Genomic DNA, 25,160 nt, shown 5'->3' on the forward strand with positions numbered 1-25,160 from the left:
AGTGTTACATACTCTTCAAAGTTACACTTAGTTCATCCACTGACCGTCTACTCTCTCTAGATCATGGGTACTCACAAACTTTCTCTCAGGGGCTACATTTACAGTGTAGTTTGGGGCCGAGGGCCGCACTGGTGGGGGCGGAGTCAGAGGGGGCGGGGCTAAAGGAAAACGATAACTTGTGACCATGAGGTTGCACACAGGTCCCTGCATCAGATGCCCTCACCCACTGAGCCACCAGACCCAGCATTTACATACATCTCTCTCCCTCCTGCTCTCCCTCCTGCCCTCCCTCTCCATCTCTCTCTCCCTCCTGCCCTCCCTCTACCTCCCCCTCTGTCATCTCACTGTGTGTGTGTCTATCTGTGTCAGCCTTCAGCCCGGGTTGAGACCGCTTCCTCAACGCACACACACAGACAACAACACCAAAGTACTTAACAGGTCTTTAAAAGACCATTAACATATTATTGAGGCTTTGTTTGTTGTAGCGCCCCTCCTTCTCCACCCTGACAATCACTGCTTGCCCGGCCCCACAGAGGCTTTGTTCTATTTCACCTCTTTGTGGCCTTGCATCTCCACTCTGCTCTGTGGGGGCCGGGGGAGCAGTGATTGTCAGAGTGGAGATGCAGGGGCGCTAACAGGTGAAATACAAAAAAGCCTCTGCTCTGTGGGGGCCGGGGGAGCAGTGATTGTCTGCAAGGTCTGCGCACCACCAAGGAAGGCTTGCCGGGCCACCACCGGCCCGCGGGCCGTACTATGAGTACCCCTGCTCTAGATACACATATGCTATCTAAGAGTCAGATAGTAGCATGATCCAGGTATATGGACACATACAGTTTCTGTGTCACCCACCCAGGCTGTTGTCCTTCCACCCATCATTGCTTCATCATTCACCCAGCCATGCATCTCATATTCTTGCCTTCCCAGCTAGTCTTCAATCTCAATAAGTAAGGAATATATAAGAGCTTACCTCTGGCCGCCACCACCACCGTCTCAACTCTCACAGCCGCCGCCTCCTCCCCTGAAGCATCGCCCTCCGCCTCCGTGTCGAGCACCACCACCTCCACACTGGCCCCGCCACCAGATGTTCCACCTACAAAGTACATTTAAGAATGTTAGAATAAAGCACTCACTAGTCTTTGGTCTAGGAATGAAGACATGTGAAAACACTGTAATTTGTGACTGTCTACGTTAAAGTTAAAAAAAATGTCTCTTTTTCCAGGGAAGGTTGTCTTGCTGCACTTTTTGGCACAACTGATGAAGGCTGTTTTTTTAACACGCACCATTTTTCTCCACACAGACAGAAGATGGACTTCTAACAACAAGATCAAGTTGAAACCAGGTGAGAGCTCGGCTCGACCACAAGAAATGTCTTCAATTAATCGTCAGCACTAACCACTTTTCCATTATCAGTTAAACGTTTAGTTTTATTATGACTTCATTTTAATAAATGTGTTTACTTTTAATAAAGCTTTTAAACTTAAATACAATCTGTGTATTTTGGTCCAGACTAGAGTGACTGAGCGACAGGTTTTGCAATTTTTGCAAGCATGAGTCCAGATAGAACACTTCAAAAGACATTATGGACAATCCCAGAGGACTGCACTAAGTTGATAGAGCTATTGCTGACTAGAATCATGGGAGTTTCGCCAACCGTGCAATCTTAGTTAGCTACACAGACAGACTAATAAGAATAATCTAGTAATACCACAGGGAGTCATAGTAGAGGCAGGATAAGAATTTAGATACAGTCTACAAGAAGAGCAAAGACAATTTTGAAAAAAGTCAAATGAGGAACGCTAGGAAAAATAGGTACTAGTCTAAAATGAAAACTTACTGGGGCCAGCAGAGGAGCCCTCGCCTGCCCGATCCTGGCCCTGTTGAACAGCATCCGCCGCCTGCTGCTCCTGTGTCCTCCTCTCGCCCCTGGGGGGAGCTGACGTACAACATGAAAGAAAGAACAGAAAACATGGATGATTGTTGCTTGTCAATGTCAACCAAATCAAACATTTCAAAAGAACAATAACAAAATATTTCCGCGAAATTATATTGATTAGGGTTAGTTTTCATTTATTTGCGGACCTGTGACTTCGAAAGTCACGTAACTCACTAAACAAAGTACTGAAACGTTCACCTAGGACTGGCAGGCAGCAGTCCGCAGGCAAGACGCAAAGTGACAGACAAACTCCATTGTGATTTCAGTCAGATCAGTGACAACACTAACAGTTGCCTGCTACATTACCAGTCATTTAAATAGTCAAACTATCAATCCACCACCACTATTTTTCTTATTGTCAGGGGTACAAAGGAAGGGGCAGATTTAAGCCCCTTGCGGCTCTTTTGCGCCGTTCTTGCGTGACTTTTGTGACGCAGCAGCTAAACAAAAAAGGGTGCCATGGTGCGGCGTATAATATTATAACAACCTGACGCATTTGGGAGATGCATCCCGTTATAAAGCCCTGCGCCATCAGGGGGCGTTCCGGCGCAAGGGAGGGCATTTCTGCGCTGAACACATCCTAATAGTGGCTGAGGGAAATCTACAAAATTTCAATCAGTCACCTTTAGGACAATGATGCGTCACACAAACCCTGCACCTGCTTGAAGCAGACGTACGGCTTGACCCAGCATTGGGGAGATAGGGTACCCCAGAGCATTGCTGGAGCTGCGCCATCGTTGCGACGCAACTCCAGCAGTAAAGCTTCGGTGACGTTTTGGGCCCATGGTGCGCCGCATTGCAAATACGGCGCACCATGTTTGGTGGTGGTAGCGGGCCGCACAATTAATGGCGCATCCCTGCTACTTTGCAGGGATGCGACGGTAATTGCAATTCTGCCCCTTAGGGGCATACTTACTTACGCGTTCTGGCGCATCTCCAGAGATGCGCCAGATCAAATGCGTCACGCAAAACTACCCTTGCGACACGGCAGATGCGCCTCATTTACAATGCGGCGCACCCTGGCGCAAGGGTAGGCACTTGCGTGACGCATCTCGTCACGTAAGAGCGGCGCATCGCTGGAGTCACGTCGCCAACGCAATGCAACTCCAGTAATGCTCAGGGCCACCCAATACTTAACATGCTGTGTCAGTCCTTTCGCCTGCTTCGAGCAGACATAAGGAATTGAATTGACGTAGCAGCGTTGCAGAAGTGCCTGCGTTAAATCTTGTAGATTTAACGCAGGCAATTTTGCGAGGCGCACAGCCGCCGGACCGCCCACCCTGCGTACTAGGAACGCACCCATTGTGGTGCAGGCCCATGGCTTTATAACGTGACGCATCTCCCAAGATTCGTCAAGTCGTAAATGACTCGCAGGGATGCGGCACGTTTACGCCGCTGTTGCGTCACGCAAGGCAACGTAAACGTGGCGCAAGGGGCTTGTAAATGTAATCTGCCCCCTAGTGTCTAGCATTACGCAGTTCTGTAACGTACACTCATACATAATAGTTACTCAGGCCAATGAGACCACGAAATAGAAAACAAATAAGCATAGTAGCAACGCCACTGAGAAGGAGAGCAGTGCACCTGAAATGCACAGAAGATTTTGAAATATAATTTAACTACAATGTAATCGTCATCAGCGGCATTATTGGCTTGCTCCATGTAAAAAACAAATATTTGCAATACAACAACACAGAGCAGGAGAAAACATCATAGTAGTGAGTGATTAAATGGCTACTACTACTCACCAAGCCCGGGGATCTCCAAGCCGAGCTGGTCCAGCAGGTCGCGCTCGCGGTCCAGGAGGTCCGTCCAGCGATGGGTGACCTGGCTGTAGGTGCGCTGGACCCCGTAGAGGTGGGATATGGCCCAGCACACCTTCTCCCACCGCTTCCGGCGCTCCCGCATGTTGTAGCCGCCGGCCGCGATCCTGCCGCCTCCCGCGATGGTCCTGGGCAGGCGGCGCTGGACGAAGTAGACCAGCGCGCCCTCTTCCTCCGGGCTGAATATCTCCCGTCGCGTCACCTGCTCCCCCCTCCATCTCCCGCATGCTGTCCTGGCACTGGGTCCAGCACTACTCCCCGCCGCCGCTGCGGCCCTCAAGTGCCTGGGCAGCTTCACGGCGCCTGGCTTGACCATGGTCTGGGCAGGTAAGGTAGGAAGAAGTAGAAAATTAAGAAAGAATAGGATAGGGAAGAAGAAAAGAAAAGAGTTTAAAAAAGTAGTTTAAATTAAAGAAAAATAGCAGAAAAGACAAAAATATACAGCTAGGAAAAGAGAGGGATAGATAAGAAGCAAAATCGTAAAAAAAAAACTGAAAACAAGCAAAGGATGGCAAAGATACCAAGAGGATTAAACACCATGCCCAGACACAGGAAATGAATGAAAAACAAGATGGCCGGCGCCCGTTCACGAGCGCGAAAGTAAGTTCGCGCGAGATTTTCCTCGCGATCTCGTGCGAACCTCTAGATTTCCCGCGCGATCTCGTGCGAACCTCTACTCGCAATGCGCTTACTGCGCGAGATTATACATAGCGGGCGGAAACGGAAATACGTCACGCAAACAAAATGGCCGCGCCCGTACTCGACCTTGGGGTAAATTTGCGTGTTGCGCTGCAAGCGGCTCGCGAATACTGCAAAAAAACTCGCGAAACAACAAGCCGCAAAAAAATAAAATGCTCATTCGCACGAATTGGCGGCTTCTGCGGTCGGTTTCGCACGACACCGCGCCCCGCGAATAGCGCGAAAAAACCGAAAAATGATTTCAGCAAAAGCAAAAGCAATGAGCAGGTGCAAAAGGTCAACCTCATGATTTGTAACGATTCTCTGTAGTGCTTCCTGAGGGGGCCCTCCAGAATTCGGTTGCCTGCTTGCAACTATTGTGTGACCCTGCTCTGACCTTAACTGTATGCCACAAAGGTCCTGATTTACAGCTAAAGGAGCAGACAAGCAGGTGCCAGGCTGGAACTTGAAATTCTTTCAGTGACACATTAACTAGCCCCTAATTCATTATTGTCAGTTGGGGCAGGGCAGGTGTTGTTAATAAACTAACCCCAAATTAATTCATGTCAGTTCAAGCAGGGCAGGTGGGCTTGCTTTTCCCCCCCCCCATCTTCTACAGTGATGATGAACCAGAGGGTGGCATTGATGTAACAGAGGGTGGCATGGGTCAAAGAGAGGGTGCCAGTGGTGAAACAGAGGGTGCTGGGAGGCTGTGATGATGAACCAGACGTAGAAACAACATAGTCGCGACCGTTGCGAGCCGACAAGTAAGTTCGCAATTGCGAACTAGTACCAAATCCTCGCGAACTGGTAGAAACACTTGCGAACACAAAAAAAAAAAATCCGCAAATTCGCGAGAATTCGCGGATTTTGCGGATTGCCAATTCGCAAATCCGCAAAATTCGCGAACGCGAGATTCGCAAAATTCGCCCATGCCTAAATGGAATGCCTGTTAATAATACTCTTTTTCACAGGGAAACAGGAGGGTGGAATATAGTACCTATGAAACTTAACAAAGCCTGGCCGAGAGGCGACTTAGGGGACATCGCCGCTGTTGAGGTCTCTATCAGATTCAATGCCCTTTCGGACCTCAATGACTGTGACTGACTGAGTGGTAAAACAGCTTGCCGTTATCTGCAGGACGTTCCTATCATTCAACCCGTCCATCCCTGAACTCTGGTTGTTATGGGGGATGGTAACATTGATCAGGTCACAGCTATTACTACTACTTCCCCTATGGCAACTCCCTTGGGATCTTTTGCCCGTGTTAGTGATGGTGTGGGAAAACTACTATCATGGAACATTGCTGGTATGCGTACCAAAATGGAATCTCAGGAGTGGCTACATTTTGTTAAAACTTATGATGTGTGCATTTTCCAAGAAACATGGCTCTGTGATCCATCTTTTGCTCAGGGGTTTTTTAATTATTCAGTTCCAGCAAGAAAAGGTCCCAAGGGGCGACCCATGGGTGGCTTAACCATATGGGTACGTCAGAGTATGTCCCTTATTGTTAAAGTAGTTGATGTTGGAAGTAGTGATATCCAACTTATTAAAGTCGACTTGGGTTCTCTAGGACGGCTCGACATCTACAACGTTTATGCCAGGGGTAACAAGGGTGGGAGGTCGGAAGTTTTAGCGGCTTTGAGTTCCCTCCTTGAAACCCACTCTCTGGACAATAACATCATAATAGCTGGTGACCTGAACCGTACTTTTGAACCTCTGGCTATTTGCAATGATTTTGCTGGGGAAGAAGAGGATAGGCTATGGGGGATCCCTAAATTAGATTTGAACCCCGTTACTCGATGGACCAAGGATATCATATGTTTAAATGCTATCTGCTTCGAAAGGGGTTCAAGGGCATTACATGGGAGGACCACAAGTGATAAGGCTAGGGCATGCACCTTCGATATTGGGCGACACAGGAGTAGAATAGACTATGTTCTGTGTAGCACGGAACTTTGGAAACTAGTCTGTGATATGGAAGTCAAGTGGAGGATCGAAAGCGATCACAACCCGTTGTGTGTAGTGCATAAGTGGAGGACACTTGACAATGTGACCCCGACTTCTGAGAAGGGTTGGCCCCCCTTTGATTGTTCCTACTAATGACATGCATAGGTTAAAATGGCCACTTGTTGTGTCCAATCAACAGTCCATGGTCAATATTAATACTGAGGTGGATAGAGCCACAAATGCCATGGAGCAAATTAGCACATCTGAAACCGATATGGGCAAGGTTACTAAAATCCACAAGAACCTCTTTTGTACCATCAGGAATTATTTTTTGAAACCAGCAAGGAAGGCCAGAGGGGAAATTGTTAAGCCAGTAAAATGGTATAATACCCAGTGTAGGCGTGCCCGCCTAGCCTTAGGTATTGCAATCAAAAGCAGAGAGTTGGTGACCTTTCGCACAGCTAGAAAAGAGTATAATAATAGCATTTCTACAGCAAAAAAACACTTGGATGAGCTCCACTGGAATGAGTTAATGGAAGCCAGTGGGAAAAAAGACTCAAGGCTCTTCTGGAACATTGTAAAATGGGGTAGGGGTGGTGTACCCGACCCCCCAGATAACAACATAGCAGAGGAGGAATGGGTTAACTATTTCAAGTCCCAGTATGTAGAAAAGCAATCTGAAAGTAAGATGGTTGGCTTCAGGCCGGTTTACTACAAAGAAAACTTGTTTAGTAATAATGAAGTAATGTCAGCATTAAGGACAGTGACAAGTGGTAGAGCCCCAGGCTTAGACGGGGTGCCGGCGGATCTCTTCATTAACGATAAGGAGCGTCGGATTAAGTACATCTCCCACCTTGTCAACGCAGTGTCACAAGGGGCTCCTGTGCCTACATCTTGGCAAGGAGCGGTTATAATACCCGTATTTAAAAAAGGAGATTGATCCCAACCAGGGAATTATAGGCCCATAAGTTTGATTGACACCATTCAAAAAGTGGTTGGGAGAATGGTAGTCAATAGGCTATTAGACTGGGCTGAGGAGAATGTCTCCATTCCAAGTGGGGTTTCGAGCATTCACTAGTACGGTGGACCAGGTTTTCCGTTTTACACTGCTGCAGTGGAGAACTATCTTGCTGGGCAAGGGCAGCCTGTATGCGGCATATCGACTTGCGGGCTGCCTTTGACCTGGTTCCCTGGTCTAAGCTGTGGTCAGTGTTAAAAAACCAGGGTTTACCTGACGATCTACTGACATTGATAATGCGGCTGCATGAAGCAAATTTTGCCAAAATCCAGTGGGGGCAGGGAGTGGTTACAACGGACTTCCCGGTAGAGCGGGGAGTCCGGCAAGGGTGCTCAATGGCTCCAACACTCTTTACACTGTTTATTAACGGAGTTGTGGCTCGTATGCTGTCTGCTAACTTGGATGCACCTTCTTTAGCTGGCAAAAAGACACCGATTTTAATGTTCGCTGATGATACTTTGATTTTATCAAAGACTCCAAGTGGTCTACAGCGTGCATTATTCATCTTCGATCAATTTTGTAAGGAGCATAGCCTAGAAGTTAACGTGGCTAAAACTAAGCTTATGACTTTTAATCCCCATCGTAGTTTTAGATCTAAGCTAGTAATGAATGATCGCCCTCTAGAGATAGTCAATGCCTTTATGTATCTAGGTATCTATGCATCAAATGATCTTTAATGGTCCCAGCATGTAGACATCGCAGTTTTACGTCATAGACAACTGGCTGGTGCCCTTAGTATAGAACATAGAAAATCTAGAACTAAACCAATCAAACCAGCATTGCTGGTCTATGAGGCCAAGGCCCTCGGCTCTGCACTATATGGCGCCGAGCTGTGGGGATTTGAGAAGCTACAGTCCTTACAAATATCCGAAAATAAGTTTTTTAGGTGCATCACAGGTCTTTCTAAAGGTACTCCATTGCTGCCACTCAGTTATGATTTAGGTAGGAAGGCGGTGGTATACCTGGCTAGGCTCCGCCCTATCCTATATTGGAGAAGGCTCTAGACTACACCTGAGCTCTCTTCTTACGCTGAGGGGTTCTTAGACATAATCAAAGCGGATGTGTTCCACAAAATTGGATGGCTGCATGTTCCTAGAGTGACGTTGGGTGATCTCGGGCTTCAAATGCTTTGGGACAACCCGACAGGAGCTTCATTCCCCTCGAAAAAAGTCCTAAAAGAAATATATTGGGAGAATGTGGCCATTCGAAACTGGAGAGGCGCCAATGCCCTATCTATGGCAGGAGGTTTTTTAGAAGCAAAACTGTAACCCAGTCTAGAACCTTATTGGGGTGCCATAACCACACCCAGGGACAGGAAGCTTTTCTTTCAAATTAGAGCGGGTGCCCTCCCCCTTAGATCTTTAACAGGCAGGTGGGGGGGTTCATCGAATAGTATTTGCCCTGTATGTGGAGTACATAAGGAAACAATTGGCCATTTCCTATTTTCTTGTAAGTTCTATGTAGAACCCAGGCGTATTTGGTTATCCCCAGTATGTAAGAATTTAGGTACCACTCGTAGTGCTGTAGCTCTAAGAATCATATGTTCCAGCTCTTCATTGCCCTTAGCTATAGCTATAGTCAAAGTTTTAGGATGGGCGTGGAATATCAGACAGAAGTCTCTAGGCAGCTGATTGTTTTTTATTGTATTTTAAGATTGTCTGTATTTTAATACTTAATACTTGAACATTTTTATCTTGTAACTTTTTTAAAATTGTGAATTTTAATGTCACTATGGCTTTCTAAGTTTTAAAATGTCTGATTGATTATCAAGTCTAATTTTAATTGCTGTGTTTGTAACAGTGTTTTTTTATCTTTGATTGTACTTGCTTTTATGAGAAAAAACCTTGAATAAAGCATCTTTGACTTGACTTGATAAATTCATGTGTTACTGTTTATTAGTGTATTCCATATTCTTACCACCTTTTAATTGAATGTTATAAAAAATTTTATGATTGCATAATTGTTCGTTCTCTTTACCTTTCCCTTTAAGCTTGATTATCTGAATTTATAGTATGTTCCAATTTTTACCTTCCCTATAGTTATATGCTAAAATATAGTTTCGTTAGTGCACATGGTGTTCTTTCCCAAACCACTAATAATTGCAAAACTGTTGGTATAGTATGTTCCTTTTCTTTACCCGCCTTTAGTCAAATTGCGAAAGTCTGTATCTGAAAATAGTATGTTCCTTGTTTTACCTTCCCTTTATTTTAAACTTTGCTAAATGGTTGGCATAATCTATCTTTTACATAGCTACACACTGTTTCTAATCTTGGTTATTGATAGTTTAATTACTTTTAATCTGTGGCTTATGACTTTTGATGATGATTAGATAAAAGTTTAAAACTACCTGAGTTTGTGGTTATTATATCAGTGCAAAAGTTATTTTGACTGCCTTCTTTTACAACTAACTCCCTGATCCATGTGGTCATAAGTACCAGTGACTAGGATTGGTAAGTCAATGGTATAGGAATTAGTGGAATAAAATAGACTGATAGTAGAGTGTGGGTTACCTGATTGAATAAAATGTAAATTTGAATTATGGGCCCAGGTGAGTATTTGTAAAATTTATAGTCGGGTGACCTGCGCGCTCTATCAGTATATTTCTTTGGTAGCAGTAGTATGGTTAGGGATTAGATAAAGATAGGTAATTAGTTAATTGGTTATGGTTCATATTTCATTGATCGATCAAATGTGATATTATTTAAAATGTGCGAAATTTTATTGAAAATGATGCTGCTATATTGAATTTATGTATTAACCAAAATCGTTCGTACCTGTTATATGTTTTGTCTGGAATCCCCGGGGGCATAATGCTGGGTGGTAAATAGAAACCACATCGTGGTGAGGTCACTTACTCACAGGAAGTTAGTGCATGGTTGGGCAGAACTGGAAGCACTATTTAGGGTTTTCTGTATGAATGTGTGAATAAATGATAGCAAAGAGTTTGCTGGCAAAACCTTTGTTGTGATATCACCTAGAAAGAGTCACACGGAAGGAGTAGCAGGTTCGTCTAAGCTCGATTGATAGCAAAGGGGTTCGCTGGTGAAACTTTGTATATATCCCGGAGTGGATAAAGTCTAAAGGAGTAGCAGGTTCTCTAATGCTTGTGTGAAGGGTAGGCGGAGGGGATCTACTCGTAGTGTATGAAAAATAAACGGAAGGGATTTACTTGTAGTGAAACATATCTTTCCTTTCTAGTCACTCGGGTACAGTGGCGAATGTTTTTATGTTGTTGAATAATAAAATCTGCACTTTAAAATTAAAAGAATTGAGTTTCGCATTACCTTGTGTAGGAGGGAGTCAGTTGTGGAGCTGCGGTGACGTCACTCAGAACCGCGCTGGTATTGGTCAAGACAGCGGGTGTGTAGCTGCGATAGCATTGTAAAGGAGGGGTGAGCACAGGAGCGTGGGAACTCGTCTCACGAGAAAGGCCGCGCAATCATTGGTTGAAATTATTTGAAGCCGCATTGTTGATTGGTTGGAGAAGGATAAAAGACGCACGAGTATTGGAAACATTTAGTAAACAGAAATAAGTATCGTTGTACGATTTGAGTTTTTGCTAAATATATGTGGTATCCAAGTCATCCAGAAACTCGACCTGATCCAAGATACCAAGGGTTTGCTAGGGATCAGATGATAAGAGGCAGACCTCACAATATGTACGGAAGTAAGAGAAAAATGTCACTTGTAGACAGAGTTAAGAATTACTTTAAAAAAGACAAGCTCATTAAAACTAGAGAAGGAGTAATTATTCCACCACCGAATACTCCGGCATCATTTATGATGTTCGACAGGGGTTACCACTCTTATGTATGGTTAGAAAACTGGGTGGAATACACCGAAGATGACGGGATTTTAGCATTTCCCTTAGAAGGCACATTTAATGGAAGAATTTTGTTCAATTTAAGGACTCGAATGAATGATTTACATCCTAGACCTAGATTAACACAATATGAGGCACTAGAAGAATGAGAGATTGAGGCTTTTGAGCGAGACAGACCTAGAATTGACAAAGGACTGAGTAAATTGTACCCAAAGGTTCCACGAGATTCTAAAGTTAAACAAATGAAACAATGGAGACAGAACATGTTAGTGGAAGGACTATATCCAGTACTAACTTTAGAAGAGCCCATGGGAGGTAAAAGGACTGAGAAAACAAAACATTTAATGACTAGTGGTGATTCAGACGATGATTATATGGAGGACTTATTAATGAAAAATCCACCACCTTACAATGAAGAACCAAGTACAGTAAATCCGAATGCCCCGTTTTTAAAACCTCCTTTAATTCCGCAAGTGGTACATGAGACCTCCATCGAAAGGGTATTACAAGATAGAGAAAGAGAAGCTTTAAATAAACAGAGAAGTGAAATAATTCAGAAAATCTCTTAGTTACACACAAGTCCTGAAGCTCTGACAATTCCAGTAACTATTGGCCCAGTTGTTCCTTTGTACGGAGATAAGCAAGCTAGTCCAAAAGCTCAGGTTATAAATGCATCATTAGTGCAGCCAAGAAAGTAACCATTAATAATAGATGATCAGGCAAGCGTATGTGAGTCAGTAATCTCCTTAATGGATTTACCAATAAGATAACCAGATGGTAGTTCAATGAGAAAGACCACTCCTTCAAACTCGAGAGAAGTCCAGATAGAGACATACTCAGGTACGAGAAGTGCCACTGTAGTAACTCCTGAAGAAATAGATAGATGGACACGAGAAATAGAAAAACCAAAAACACAGCCAAAGCCATTAGATATATAAAAAATTAAGAATCGAAATAGAGTAATTGATGGCTGGAAATGTGGAAATGGACAGGTTAAATACCCTTAGTGAGGATGAATACCTATTCATCTGTAAAAGTATCACTAGGAATACACGGGTGTTTCATGAGAAATTAATGGACACTGCAGCTAGCATGGGAATCGACATTGGAAAATCTAAAGTATTGCAGAAACCATATTGAGTAAAATTTTCTGACAAAGATTTAAAACACATGAATGTATCAGGAAAAAAGGTGCAGATAAGAGAGCTGCTGACACTGTTGCAAAATAGGGGAGAACTAGAAAATGAAAAGCCAGATGGGCAAAGAAGAAGGAGGAGGTTTGATCAAGACAAATGACATCAGAGTATGTTTTAAAAGAAGCAGAGAAGGTGGAAAAATTATGTCCCATGCGAGAGATACCAGGTGGAGGCTATGTGCATGTTCCATGGTCCCAACAGGATATTTAGTCATTTACGAATGATTTCCCAAAACTTCTTGACAAACCTGTAGAATGGTACAGACAAGTCGAGAGATTTGTAAAAGTTTCAAAGTGTCTTTTGAAAGACTTAGATGGATTGTTTGACATTGTAGTCCCCGTAGATTTGTGGACAGAATGCAAAATTGCTGTTGATTGGCCTAGCAATGAGTGCCCAAGAGACCCAAAAACAGGGGCACCTTCCGAAGATGTAATGAAAAAGTACAATCAGGTAATACTTTATCTTAAAGGAAAGGTGCCTGCAGAAGAAACAGACTGGATGAATATAGATAGAACCACTCAGAATAAAGACGAGTCAGTGCATTCATATTATGAGCGTTCATTACAGACATTTAAACAATACAGCGGATTGGACAACATCAACATGAAAGATATGACGCATTTTATTTATTGATTTGTGTTAGGATTAAGGCCAGACATTTCACAATGGATTAAAGACAATAACATTTGTTGGCAGGCTAAGCCCATAGAAGAGGTCCTTAAGTATGCAAAATATTGTGAAGATGAGCATAGAAAATGTGCGGAAAGAGTTGAAAGAGAAAGTCATGTGGGCACAAGTAAAATTAGGAGAGCAACAAGAACAACAGTTAAACCAGATGACTAGCAACCAGAAGAAGGGTGATGGAAGTGGCGGAAGGCCAAGGAGAAAATTCAATAGGGAGGATGCTAAGAAGAAGTTCCCCTGTCACAGGTGTGGCAAGTTGGGGCACTGGAAGGACGAGTGTAAGGCGGTGCAGAATGGTAAAGTGCCAAATAATGATTTAAATCCACAGACGCAGAATGAGGTGTCACGGAAGACCCAGCAGCAGGTAATACAGAATCAGTTACCCCCAGCACCTATGCCAAATAACAGGAGCAAAGCACAACAGAGTGTAAATACTTCGAATTGGGGAGGAAGGGAAAAGAGAGATGCAGCATAATCCCAATTTCTTTTGAATGACACATTCTTTTGTGAAGAACCTTACTGACGGTGCCTGAGGGGGGAGGACGAGGAGTGCATGCTTGGCGCCTCCTTGCCGGTAGACAAGTCAGGTCCGTACATTGAAGGAAAGGTTGGAGGAAATGATGTCACCTTTCTGTTGGACACTGGTGCCACCCATTCTACTGTGAGAACAGCAGACGTTCCAAACCTATCCCTTTCAGGAGAAGAAATCCAACTAGTGGGCATGTCTAATAAACGAATTAGTACCCCAGTTACAGAACCCATGGAAGTTAAAATAGGTCATTTTAAAGAAATGCATAGATTCGTTGTTTGTGATTCAAGTCCTGTAAACCTGCTAGGACGAGATATGTTGTGCAAAATGAATTGCACCATCTTTTGCACTCCAAATGGTCTTGAAATTCAAACCCCAGACAAAGACGGAATTTACAAATTAATGTTAGCAAGACCAGAGACAGAAATTAAAAGAATGACAATAAAGAACTTACCAGAAGAACTGCAACAGACGGTAAAACCAGAGGTATGGGACTTTACTGGAAAGAATGTAGGATTAATGGCCAATGTTGACGCAATAAAAGTCACCATAAAAGAGGATGCAGTGTACCCAAATACACAACAGTATAAAATGAATGCAGAAATAAAATCAGGTGTTGCAGTAGAAATAAAGCGTTTGGTGGAAGCAGGCATTTTGCAAGAAGTAATGAGCAGTCCATGTAACTCTCCCATATTTGGTATAAAGAAACCAAGTGGTAAGTACAGGGTGGTACAAGACATTCAAAAGGTTAATAAGATCGTTGTACCTTGCTGTCTAGTCGTGCCAAATCCTGCAGTGATTCTGTGTCAGATACCGTGGGAAGCTGGATGGTTTACTGCCATTGACCTATGTCAGGCATTTTTCTCGATTCCATTGCATCCAGATAGCAAATTTCTTTTCTCATTTGAATTCGACAGTCATGTCTATGTTTGGAATCGTGTCCCTCAGGGGTACACAGAAAGCCACTCAATTTTTAATCAGATTTTGAAAAAGTGCCTTGAGTCAGTTGTACTACCTGGACAGTCAGTCTTGGTTCAGTATATAGATGACCTTTTGGTGGCGTCTAAAACACGAAAAGACTGTGTTGTTGATACCATTGCTTTGCTGAATCACCTGGGTGAAGGAAGACATAAAGTGTCCCCAGAGAAATTGTAATTTTGTGCTACCTCAGTGAAATATCTGGGGCATCAGATAGAGAGAGGTGTCAGAAAAGTTACCTCAGAAAGAATCAGAATCAGGATCATTAAAAACATGAATTTGCCACAATTGTGGGATTTGCAGTCCTTGCAAAGCCCCTGATACAAATGACAAAGAAAAGAGCCAAGTACCCAGTAGAGTGGGATGATGAAAGCATGACTGCTTTTGTAAATTTATGAGACTGCCTGTGTACAGCTCCATCATTGGGAATGCCTGACTATTCAAAGGATTTTGCACTGTTCTGTGACACACAAGATAATTGTGCACTTTCAGTCCTGACTCAGATTCATGGACTAGTGCGACGTCCTGTGGCATATTTTTCTTCCACGTTAGACCCAGTAACCGCTGCATTACCTGGATGTCTGAAAGCTGTAGCTGCAACTTGCATGCATCTTGAGCAGAGTGAATCCATCATTATGGGGCATCCTGTAACTGCGTATGTTCCACATACTGTTGTAATCTTGCTAACCATGACTAAGACTCAGTATCTCACACCTAGTCGGCTGACTAAGTACGAGAGTATTTTTGTAGGTGCAGGAAATGTAACCATTGCTAGGTTTAATATTCTGAACCCAGCAACCCTGTTGCCTAATTCACATATTGCAGAATTGAAGGAAGATGTTGAACATGACTGCATTGACCTGAATGAATACAGTACGAAACCACGACCAGACATAAGAGAAGAGCCTCTAATTGATTCAGATTATGAGCTATTTGTCGATGGCTCATGCATGAGACATGAGGAAGGAGGTCTAAGCGCTGCCTATGCAGTATGCACTTTGGGAGGTCCAGTGGAAGCATCCCATTTACCTGGAGTTAAGTCTGCACAAGTAGCCGAATTGGTTGCCCTGGCAAAGGCTTGGAAATTTGGGAAAAATTGGAAAGTAACCATATACACTGACAGCCAATATGGTTATGGGGTTGTGCATGACTATGGCCAATTATGGATGCAAAGGGAGTTTCTGACTTCTTCAGGTACCCCAATCAGAAATGGTCACTATGTGAAAGATTTACTGGAAGCAATCCAGTTACCAAAAGAAGTGGCTGTGGTCAAGTGTGCTGCTCACAAATCTGGCAATGACAAAGTGACAGCTGGTAATCGATATGCTGACCAATTAGCCCAACATTGTGCAAAATATATAATGGCTGTTAACAAAAAGGTTGAGGTGGGCGGAAACAGCTGCCAACTTATGTTGCTGGATGGTGTGAGTACATGGGAAGAAGTGCGAGATTTTTCAGAATGCAGCAGAACCCAAGGAAAAGGAACAATGGAGGAGATTAGGGGGTCAAAGAAGGTCTGAAGATGGTGTCATTGTTTATCTTGATGAAACAGTAGTGTTACTGAACTGTCTGCTTGCTCCTATGGCTAGGTTGATTCATGGAGATTCACATTTAGGAAGAGATGCTATGATACGTCTATTCAGATGAACATGGTTTAATGCGAAGTTCAGAAACATAGCAGAGGCACTCTGCCAGAGGTGTTTAATTTGTCAACAAATGAACCCAGGGAAGAAAACAGTGGTATTACCAGGAAATATTGGAAAGGAAGAGGGTCCTTTTATCCGATTGCAGATTGATTTCATTCAGTTGCCCCCTTGTCGAGGACTAAAATATGTACTTGTCATTGTCTGCCTGTTTTCAAAATGGGTGGAAGCTTACCCCGCACACAGAAACGAAAGCATCACTGTAGCTAAGCTTTTACTTAGAGAGCTTATCCCACGTTTCGGTTTTCTAGTAACAATTGAATCAGATAGAGGAAAACATTTTAATAGTGAAATAATGGGCCTAATTTGTGAAGCATTCAAAATTAAGCAAAAACTGCACTGTGCATATCGCCCAGTGGCTTCTGGAGTGGTAGAACAATTGAATGGCACTATCAAGTCAAGATTGGGAAAGATGTATGAGTCAACTTGATTGGAGTGGCCAGATGCTCTGCCACTTGTTCTGATACGAATTAGAAGTATTCCAGACCGGAACACAGGGTTAAGTCCCCATGAAATACTGATGGGAAGAGCAGTGCAGCAAGCATGGGTGCCAGGATATAAACTGCTAAGCATATCGGATGATTTAGTACTGGAATACTGCAAAGAACTGGCTGACCAAGTGTGTTCTATCTCTCGCCAGGTTGAAGAAGACGCTGTTGCCAGACCAGCAACTCCAGCACATGACCTTAACCCATGTGATTGGGTAGTGATAAAGAAACACATTCGAAAATCTTGTCTTGCACCCAGGTGGGGTAAACCACGTCAAGTGATTCTGGTTACCACCACAGCTGTAAAGTGTGCAGGAGTTCCACACGGGGAACATCGTTTACAACAAAACTTTTACCACGCACTACCATTACAACGCAGGAATTACAATGAAAGTCGTTACAACGACTTTCACTGGAGCGCACTGTTGGATAGGGAATAGTTTAATTTTCTATCCAACACCTTCCCTACTATCCACGAGGACTGGAGTTGGAATAGAAAATTTAACTATTCCACTATCCAGCGCCCCCCAACCAAAGTCGTTGTAATGACTTGCGTTGTAATACCTGCGTTGTAAAGGCATGCGTGGTAAAAGCATACGTTGAAACGTCATACAACAGTTCCACACTGGATCCATGCCAGTCATACGAAGAAGGTGACTGAATCTGATGAAACTGAGGCTGAAGGTTGCGCAGCTGAGGGGCCTCAAGAAATCGATCCTGAAGTAGCTGAAGAGGAACAGCTGAGCATCAGTCAAGATGATTGGATTCCAGTAATCGACATACCTGCAGAATATGTGCGGACAAGAAGTCAAACCTATCTGGACAGACAAAGTGATAGCGAGGATGAGACAGGTGTAGAAAAAGATACTCAGATCATAGAAATCCAAGCTAAAAGGGATTCTGAGGAGGACCAGATAGGAAAAGATCAAATAATCGGCACTCCACCGAGAACTACTGAGCCTGAAAAGGGACAGTTAGAAATTAGGGCGAAAACCCAAGCAGAAGAAAATCAAGGGTTTGAAGTGCTTGAGCAGGACCAGGTAGGAATAGACAATTGTGTTCAGGACGAAAAAGGTGAAACAAGCAAAAGTCAAAATAAGCAAATACCTGAACAAGGCCAGATTAGTGACCAGGCAGAAGAAACAGAAATAAGACCTGGGTCTAGTCAGATAGAGAGGGAAACGGAAGACAGCATTGAAATTGATGTGCCACAACTGAACGAAAATAAAAGAGCATTTGAAGAGGGCCAAAGCACAGTGCCAATTAAAAGACTTAGAAAAGGAGACAAATGGCCTAGTTATGTCAAGAAACTGAGACTGCATTTAAAGAGAATTAATGAAGAACCTGAACCAGTAGATGAAGCAACAAGTCAAACTGATCAACCTGTGATGCAACCAAGAAGGAGAAGTCCATGACTAAAGACACTGAATAATAAATACAAAGGCCCTGAGTGGACTTACATTGTATTGGAGGATTTTGAAAACATGGAAATAAGTGATGAAAGTGATGAAGAATTGATTACTGATCAAACTGACAAAGAAGTGAGACCCACCTGACATTCACACAGGGTAAAAGCTGTGTAAAAGTTACAAAGAGGGGTTGAATCTCCTTTAGGCAGAAATGGCTGATCATACTGTTCTGTTAATGGAAGACCGAAAAGAAATTGTTTAAAAACATGCTGCAAAGTATGTTTGTGTAGTATAGCAACAGTACTTATACTTTGGATAGGATTAATAATAGCTATTCCTTACATGATGAGTAAAGACACAAATCTGTACCCTACTAAGCAATTGCCAAAAGACACAGAAGAGCTACAAACCAGAGATACACTACAAAGAGTAGATACACAAGAGACAGCACTTAGACAAACTAAAGTAGACTTAGAAGCACCAGATGAGGAAGGACTGCATTATAATAGAATCAAAAACTGAGCTCATTTAAATGTATTTGCGAACTTGTTAGTACACAATGTAAAAGCAATGGAAATAGAAGATTGCTATGTTTGTATGAAGTTACCTACTTCGGTAGCTGAAGGTGTGACGTACCACCATTTACCACTAATCATGGAATTTCCTGTACTATTTTAGCTAGTTTATTTTATAAGAAAGGACCTCAACAGTATTATTATTACAACTTAGATGTGATATTTTCTGAACTCCCTGTACGTAGAAACCTAAACCCTGTCCATACAACTAGAGATGTAGCCCGCTATATGAGTGAATATTTTCTAACTGTAAGAAAGATAGATATAGATGACGCACACAAGAATAACTTAACATGTCTATTACACAAAAAAGAGAAAATATTTTTGAATATGTTAGAGAAAAGAAGAGAGAGTTTCCAAAGAAAAGCAAATGACAAGAATCAGAAAATCCCTAAATGGGCTGAAAGTATAGGGAGCACCTCAAATGATGGGGCTAATGCTGCTATGTTGCTGGATTTCGAAAAGAAGGGGAAACTTTGTCTTCACAGAGAAAAAACTAGTTATTATAACAATGTATTCATTGGTTCCAGTGAATGCGAACACAATTACAAGGTAATTGGGGGTTGGGGTTTTAAAGATGGGTCCGAACGTGTGTTTCCCAGAATTTATTATATATGTGGGAACAAGGCTTATTTCAAATTACCATACAATTGGTATGGGAGTTGTTATTTTGGTATTGTCTTCCCAAAGATATACCATGTGGGTAAAATCACTGGAAGCAATTAAGAAACTAATGGATTAGTACGTAGTGAAAGAGCTAGTGTTGGGGAAATAGTAGGTGATATATTTAGTGCATTGATACCTACAGTGGGAGTGGCTCTGAATACAGACAGAATCTGCAAATTGTCAACAGTAGTAGATCGGTTATCAACTGACACTGCTGGAGGATTCTTGATGGTCAATACCAAATTGGTTGCGATCGGATCTATGGTTTTGCAAAATCGACTTGCTCTTGACACGTTATTGGCAAAAGAGGGCGGAGTCTTTAGAATGTTGAAAGCGCAACATTGTTGCACGTACATACCAGACAAAAGTGTTGAAATGTTGAGGTATGTTAGAAATATTACTAATTTGGAAAGGGAGCTTAAGCCACTGAAGGTTGATAGTGCATGGAAGAGGCTTACCGATGGTCTCTCCTCTGTAGGTAGTTGGTTTTCTAATCTAGGTAAAAGTCTTGTGAGTAAAATACTGATGCCAATGGCGGGAATAGGTTTATTAGTTTTATGAATTATAATTTGCTACAAATGTCAAAAACATAAAAAGAAATATTTCGTGAATAAGCGAGGAGTAAAAAGAAATATTGATGAACTCGAATTAGAAGAATTAAATAGCCAGATCTATAGGAAGATGAAAAATTCTCATAATAATAATGAGAAAAAGCAGAATAGAAAGTTTGAGGAGATTGAAGTGGGTGAAATGTGGGAAGTTGGCATCTGTTTCATTAATTGGTGATGATATAAAATATCATCAAAGAAGGGATTGATGGAGCAAGGATTCGCACGAGAAGCGACTTGCTTGTAATCATGAACCTCGAATAAAGCTAACTATGTAATCAACAATGTTTGTCTTAATAATTTACCCTTTTTTCATCATTATTGGGTATCCGAGTAAAGCTTGCTTATGTGTTTGCTAATCCTAATACGCTTGCATTTAAGATGTCTGCTGCTACGTGGGATTTACTTCTACGAATGCATCTGTCATACCCACGTGACATGACGTACTCGCAGCTTTAGAGGAAAACTGTCGCATCGGCGCACTAGAGCTAATATGGCTGTTCTGTGTTCTCACATGCGAGAGGCTTGCACTGCTGCTTTTGCTAAGCTGTTCGTTCTGCCTCATCCTAATGCTATAGTTTATTATAAAGTAATGGGTATAGTGTAGAAATTCATGGTATACAGTGTATTCATTCATTCCGTGTTCTAAAACTGTTTCTTTTCCATTTCATGTTACACTTTGAAAACTGGCCTGTCTCGTAACGCTGTACTCCATCTTTGTTAAAACTGCGACTGCGCGAGAATCGCAAGTCTCTGGAACAGTGACCTTTGGACTATTGCCAAGGAGCTGACTGACTAGAAGATGCTTGTGGGAAACTTACCCGATGAACTCTAAATTGTATACATTGTAATCGTCAATAGAACATCCATTGTTAGGTGAAATGAACCGGCATGAGAACCTGAATTTGATGGGCGTGGACATAAATTTGAATAAGGAGACTGCAAAATTCTAAAATTTAGGTGGTGTGATGACCTGTCCTTCTCCTTTGTCCAATCGAAATTGGGGATCCTTACACTTGCAGCATTGGGGGGTGGTACACTGACCTGGAAAACAGTATAACTAGGGTAGGCTTAGTTAGTTAATTTGTCCGACTCGTCCGAATAGCTGACCTGTCACTGACCCAACGCACTCAATAGGTAACTAAGCGCAGAGGCCTGCGGAGCACTCTGTTGGAGAGGTTAGAGAACCCAATCAGGGTTCTGGGAAGCTGAAGTGCTGGCGAAGCACTTTGCTGGTGAATGCAATAACCCAATCAGGGGTTTTGACTGATTCCTTGCAGAGAGGGAGTAGCGCAGGCATTGCAACTGAACTGCGGGTGCTGGTCTTAACCTTTGTTGGTCTGGTCCTGATCCAAATTCTGGGATTTCCTGTCCTGATTTTCCAATATGCACCTGCTCGCCTATTGGCACTGAAATCTTTGGGGGTTTTCTCCTGTCTTTTCCAACTGACCCAACTGACCCGTGGCCAGAGTTGGTCTTCACACCATTCTAGGTAAATATAATCTGTGTGGGTAATTATCAATATAATTTTTGTCCTTTCCTTACCCTCCCTTAAATTGCCAAAGCTTTAATTGCGTATGTTCTTTTTCTTACCCTTCCCTTAAGTAAATGATAAATTCATGTCTTACTGTTTATTAGTGTGTTCCATATTCTTACCCACCTTTTAGTTGAATGTTATAATATTTTTTATGATTGCATAATTGTTCCTTCTCTTTACCTTTCCCTTTAAGCTTGATTATCTGAATTTATACTATGTTCCAATGCTTACCTTCCCTATAGTTATATGCTAAAATTTAGTTTCATTTGTGCACATGGTGTTCTTTCCCAAACCACTAATAATTGCAAAATTGTTGGTATAATATGTTCCTTTTCTTTACCCGCCTTTAGTCAAATTGCGAAAGTCTGTATCTGAAAATAGTATGTTCCTTGTTTTACCTTCCCTTTATTTCAAACTTTGCTAAATGTTTGGCATAATCTATCTTTTACATAGCTATACACTGTTTCTAATCTTGGTGGTTGATAGTTTAATTACTTTTAATCTGTGGCTTATGACTTTTGATGATGATTAGATAAACGTTTAATCCTACCTGAGTTTGTGGTTATTATATGAGTGCAAAAGTTATTGTATTTTGACTGCCTTCTTTTACAACTAACTCCCTGATCCATGTGGTCATAAGTACCAGTGACAAGGATTGGTAAATTCAATGGTATAGGAATTAGTGGAATAAAATAGACTGATAGTAGAGTGTGGGTTACCTGATTGAATAAAATGTGAATTTGAATTATGGGCCCAGGTGAGTATTTGTAAAATGTATAGTCGGGTGACCTGCACGCTCTATCATAGCGATACATGTTCTTCATTCAACTGTGCAACACATGTTCTTCATTTGGCAGTGCAACACATTTACTTCGGTCAGCACTGCAACACACGTTCTTCATTCAGCAGGGTGGCACATGTTCTTCATCCAGCAGGGTGACACGTGTTCTATATCAAGCAGAGTGACACATGTTCTCTATATCAAGCAGAATGACACGTTCTTCATTCAGCAATGCAACACACGTTCTTCATTCAATCAATCAATTAACTTTATTTTGAATGGCAGAGCCATAAAAGTTCAATAACAATTATGATCATACCTAAAATGCATAGATGAAAACAGACCCATATATAGTAGTTTTAGAAATCAGTCTCATGCATAATAATAAATAGATAAAAAAGTATCCACTTTAAAAATGTACATGCAACCATAAAACCACCATATGACAAGATCTTCCTTGATTAAGAAGGTGATAGTAGTTTCCTGCCCATTAACCACATTGCCCCTAAGAACATTGTGAGGGATATGGCATTTAGAGGGGGGCAACAAGATGGCGACCCTGGGATAATTGTTTACAGAGTGGAGCTAGCCAAAACCTGCTTGGTCTGACCTAAGCTGTACAGGCAAAAAGAATGTGCATGAGATTTTCTATCTCTGCTCGACTAATGGGGCAGGTATAAATAGCCTCATCTGACCAACTCTTCAAATAGGCTCTCAATGGGAGTGTGCCTACTCTAAATTGAAAATACTGTTTCCTATCAGAAGAAGCAGTAAACTGGTCCCAATCGACTTGTATCTAAATGTAGACTTAAAATCAAGACGTTTTTGCGATCTTCATTCAGCAATGTGACACATGATCATCGTTTATCAGTGTGACACACATTCTTCATTCAGCAGGGCAATGCATGTTCTTCATCCAGTAGTGTGATACATGTTCTTTATCCAGTAGTGTGATACATGTGCTTCATCCAGTAGTGTGATACATGTTCTTTATCCAGCAGTGTGACATGCTCTTTATCCAGCACAGCTGCACATTCTTCATTTAGCACTGCAAAAGGTTCTTCATTCAGCAGGGTGACACACGTTCTTCATTCATCAGTGTGAACACTGCTCACTATTCAGCAGGGTGACACATGGTCTTCATTCAGCATGGTGACACATGGTCTTCATTCATCAGTGTGATATTCTTCATCCAGGAGAGCAAAACTCAGCCCTGCAACACATTCTTTATTCAGCAATGTGACCCATTGTCCATTCAGCAGTGTGACATGTTTTTCATTCAGCAGTGTAGCACACTGTTCTTCATTCAGCAGTGTGACACATGTTCTTCATTCAACAGAGTGACACATGTTCTTCATCCAACAGGGCAATATTCTTCATCCAGGAGAGCAATACTCTGCAGTGGGACATGTTCTTTATTCAGCAATGTTATACTTCTCCATTTAGCAGTATGACATGTTCTTCATCCAGCAGTGTGACACAATGTTCTTCATTCAACAGTGTAACACACTGAACTTTATTCAACAGTGTGACTCATGTTCGTCATCCTGCAGGGCGACGTTCTTCATCCAGGGGGGTGGCACATGTTCTTCATTCAGCAGTGTGACACACTGTTCTTCATTCAGCAGTGTGACATATGGTTCTTCATTCAGCAGGGTGACACATGTTCTTCATTCAGCAGTGTGATACACTGTTCTTCCTTCAGCAGTGTGACATACTGTTCTTCATTCAGCAGGGTGACACATGTTCTTCATTCAGCAGTGTGACACACTGTTCTTCATTCAGCAGGGTGACGTTCTTCATCCAGGAGAGCAACACTCAGCAGTGCAACACGTTTTTTATTCAGCAATGTGGCACCTGTCCTTCGTCTAGCAAGGCCACATGTGCCTTATGCAATGTCAGAAAGAGAATCGAGTGAGCAATAGAAATAAGTTAAGCCGAAAACAAAAGAGAATACAGTGCTTCTCAAGCCAAAATCAATGAAGGCCCAACACATGATGCAGGTCACACATTGGACATTATTTTTACCAATTTTTCCTATATTCTATGCAAACCCCCCGGCCACTTAGCTGGTCTGATCCTGCACTTATTGATTTCCACATCCAGGGCCCCAGAATTCATGTGATATCCGGCCCAGGTCCTAAGCGTCTCCACAGATAATGGCATAAAATCAATTCTGCTTCCTTTCCAGCTGCTTTTCCTATCGCCTTGGGATGAAGAACTCAAGACTATCGAGGATGGTCTTGCCTGTTTTAATGCCTCGGCTCAATTAGCTATTGATCAGCTTGCCCCCTTGAAAGCCTTGTCCAGCAAGGCCGTTGGTGAGCTTCCCCCTCTTGACGTGTGAGGATGTGGAAGTTTTACTATGCACTGTTAAGTAAGGTCCCCCATTTGACATCATCCCAGCCAAAACCTCCTCCTCACTTTCTAAACAGCTGTCTTCACCCATCTGTTCTCTTCTCAATCTTTCCTTGAGGGAGGGACATCTCCCTTTGGAATAGAAGGCGGCACAGGTTATCCCTATTCGTAAAAACACTAAAGTTCCCATGGAAGTTCTCTTCAACTTATGGCCTATTTCCTTACAGCCTCTCCTGAGAAAACTTCTTGAAAAGTACATCAATAAACATCTGTCAGACTATGTCAAATTCTCCTGGAGCCTCGACTCTTCTCAATCAGGCTTTAGGCCTAAATACAGCACAGAGACAGCCCTGATGGCTGTCACAGACAACATCAGTTTGTCCTTAGATCGTGGCCAACCCACATTTCTCGTGCAGTTAGATC

The sequence above is a fragment of the Lissotriton vulgaris genome, chromosome 3_1 (assembly GCF_964263255.1).
Source record: "Lissotriton vulgaris chromosome 3_1, aLisVul1.2, whole genome shotgun sequence".
NCBI lineage: Eukaryota > Metazoa > Chordata > Amphibia > Caudata > Salamandridae > Lissotriton > Lissotriton vulgaris.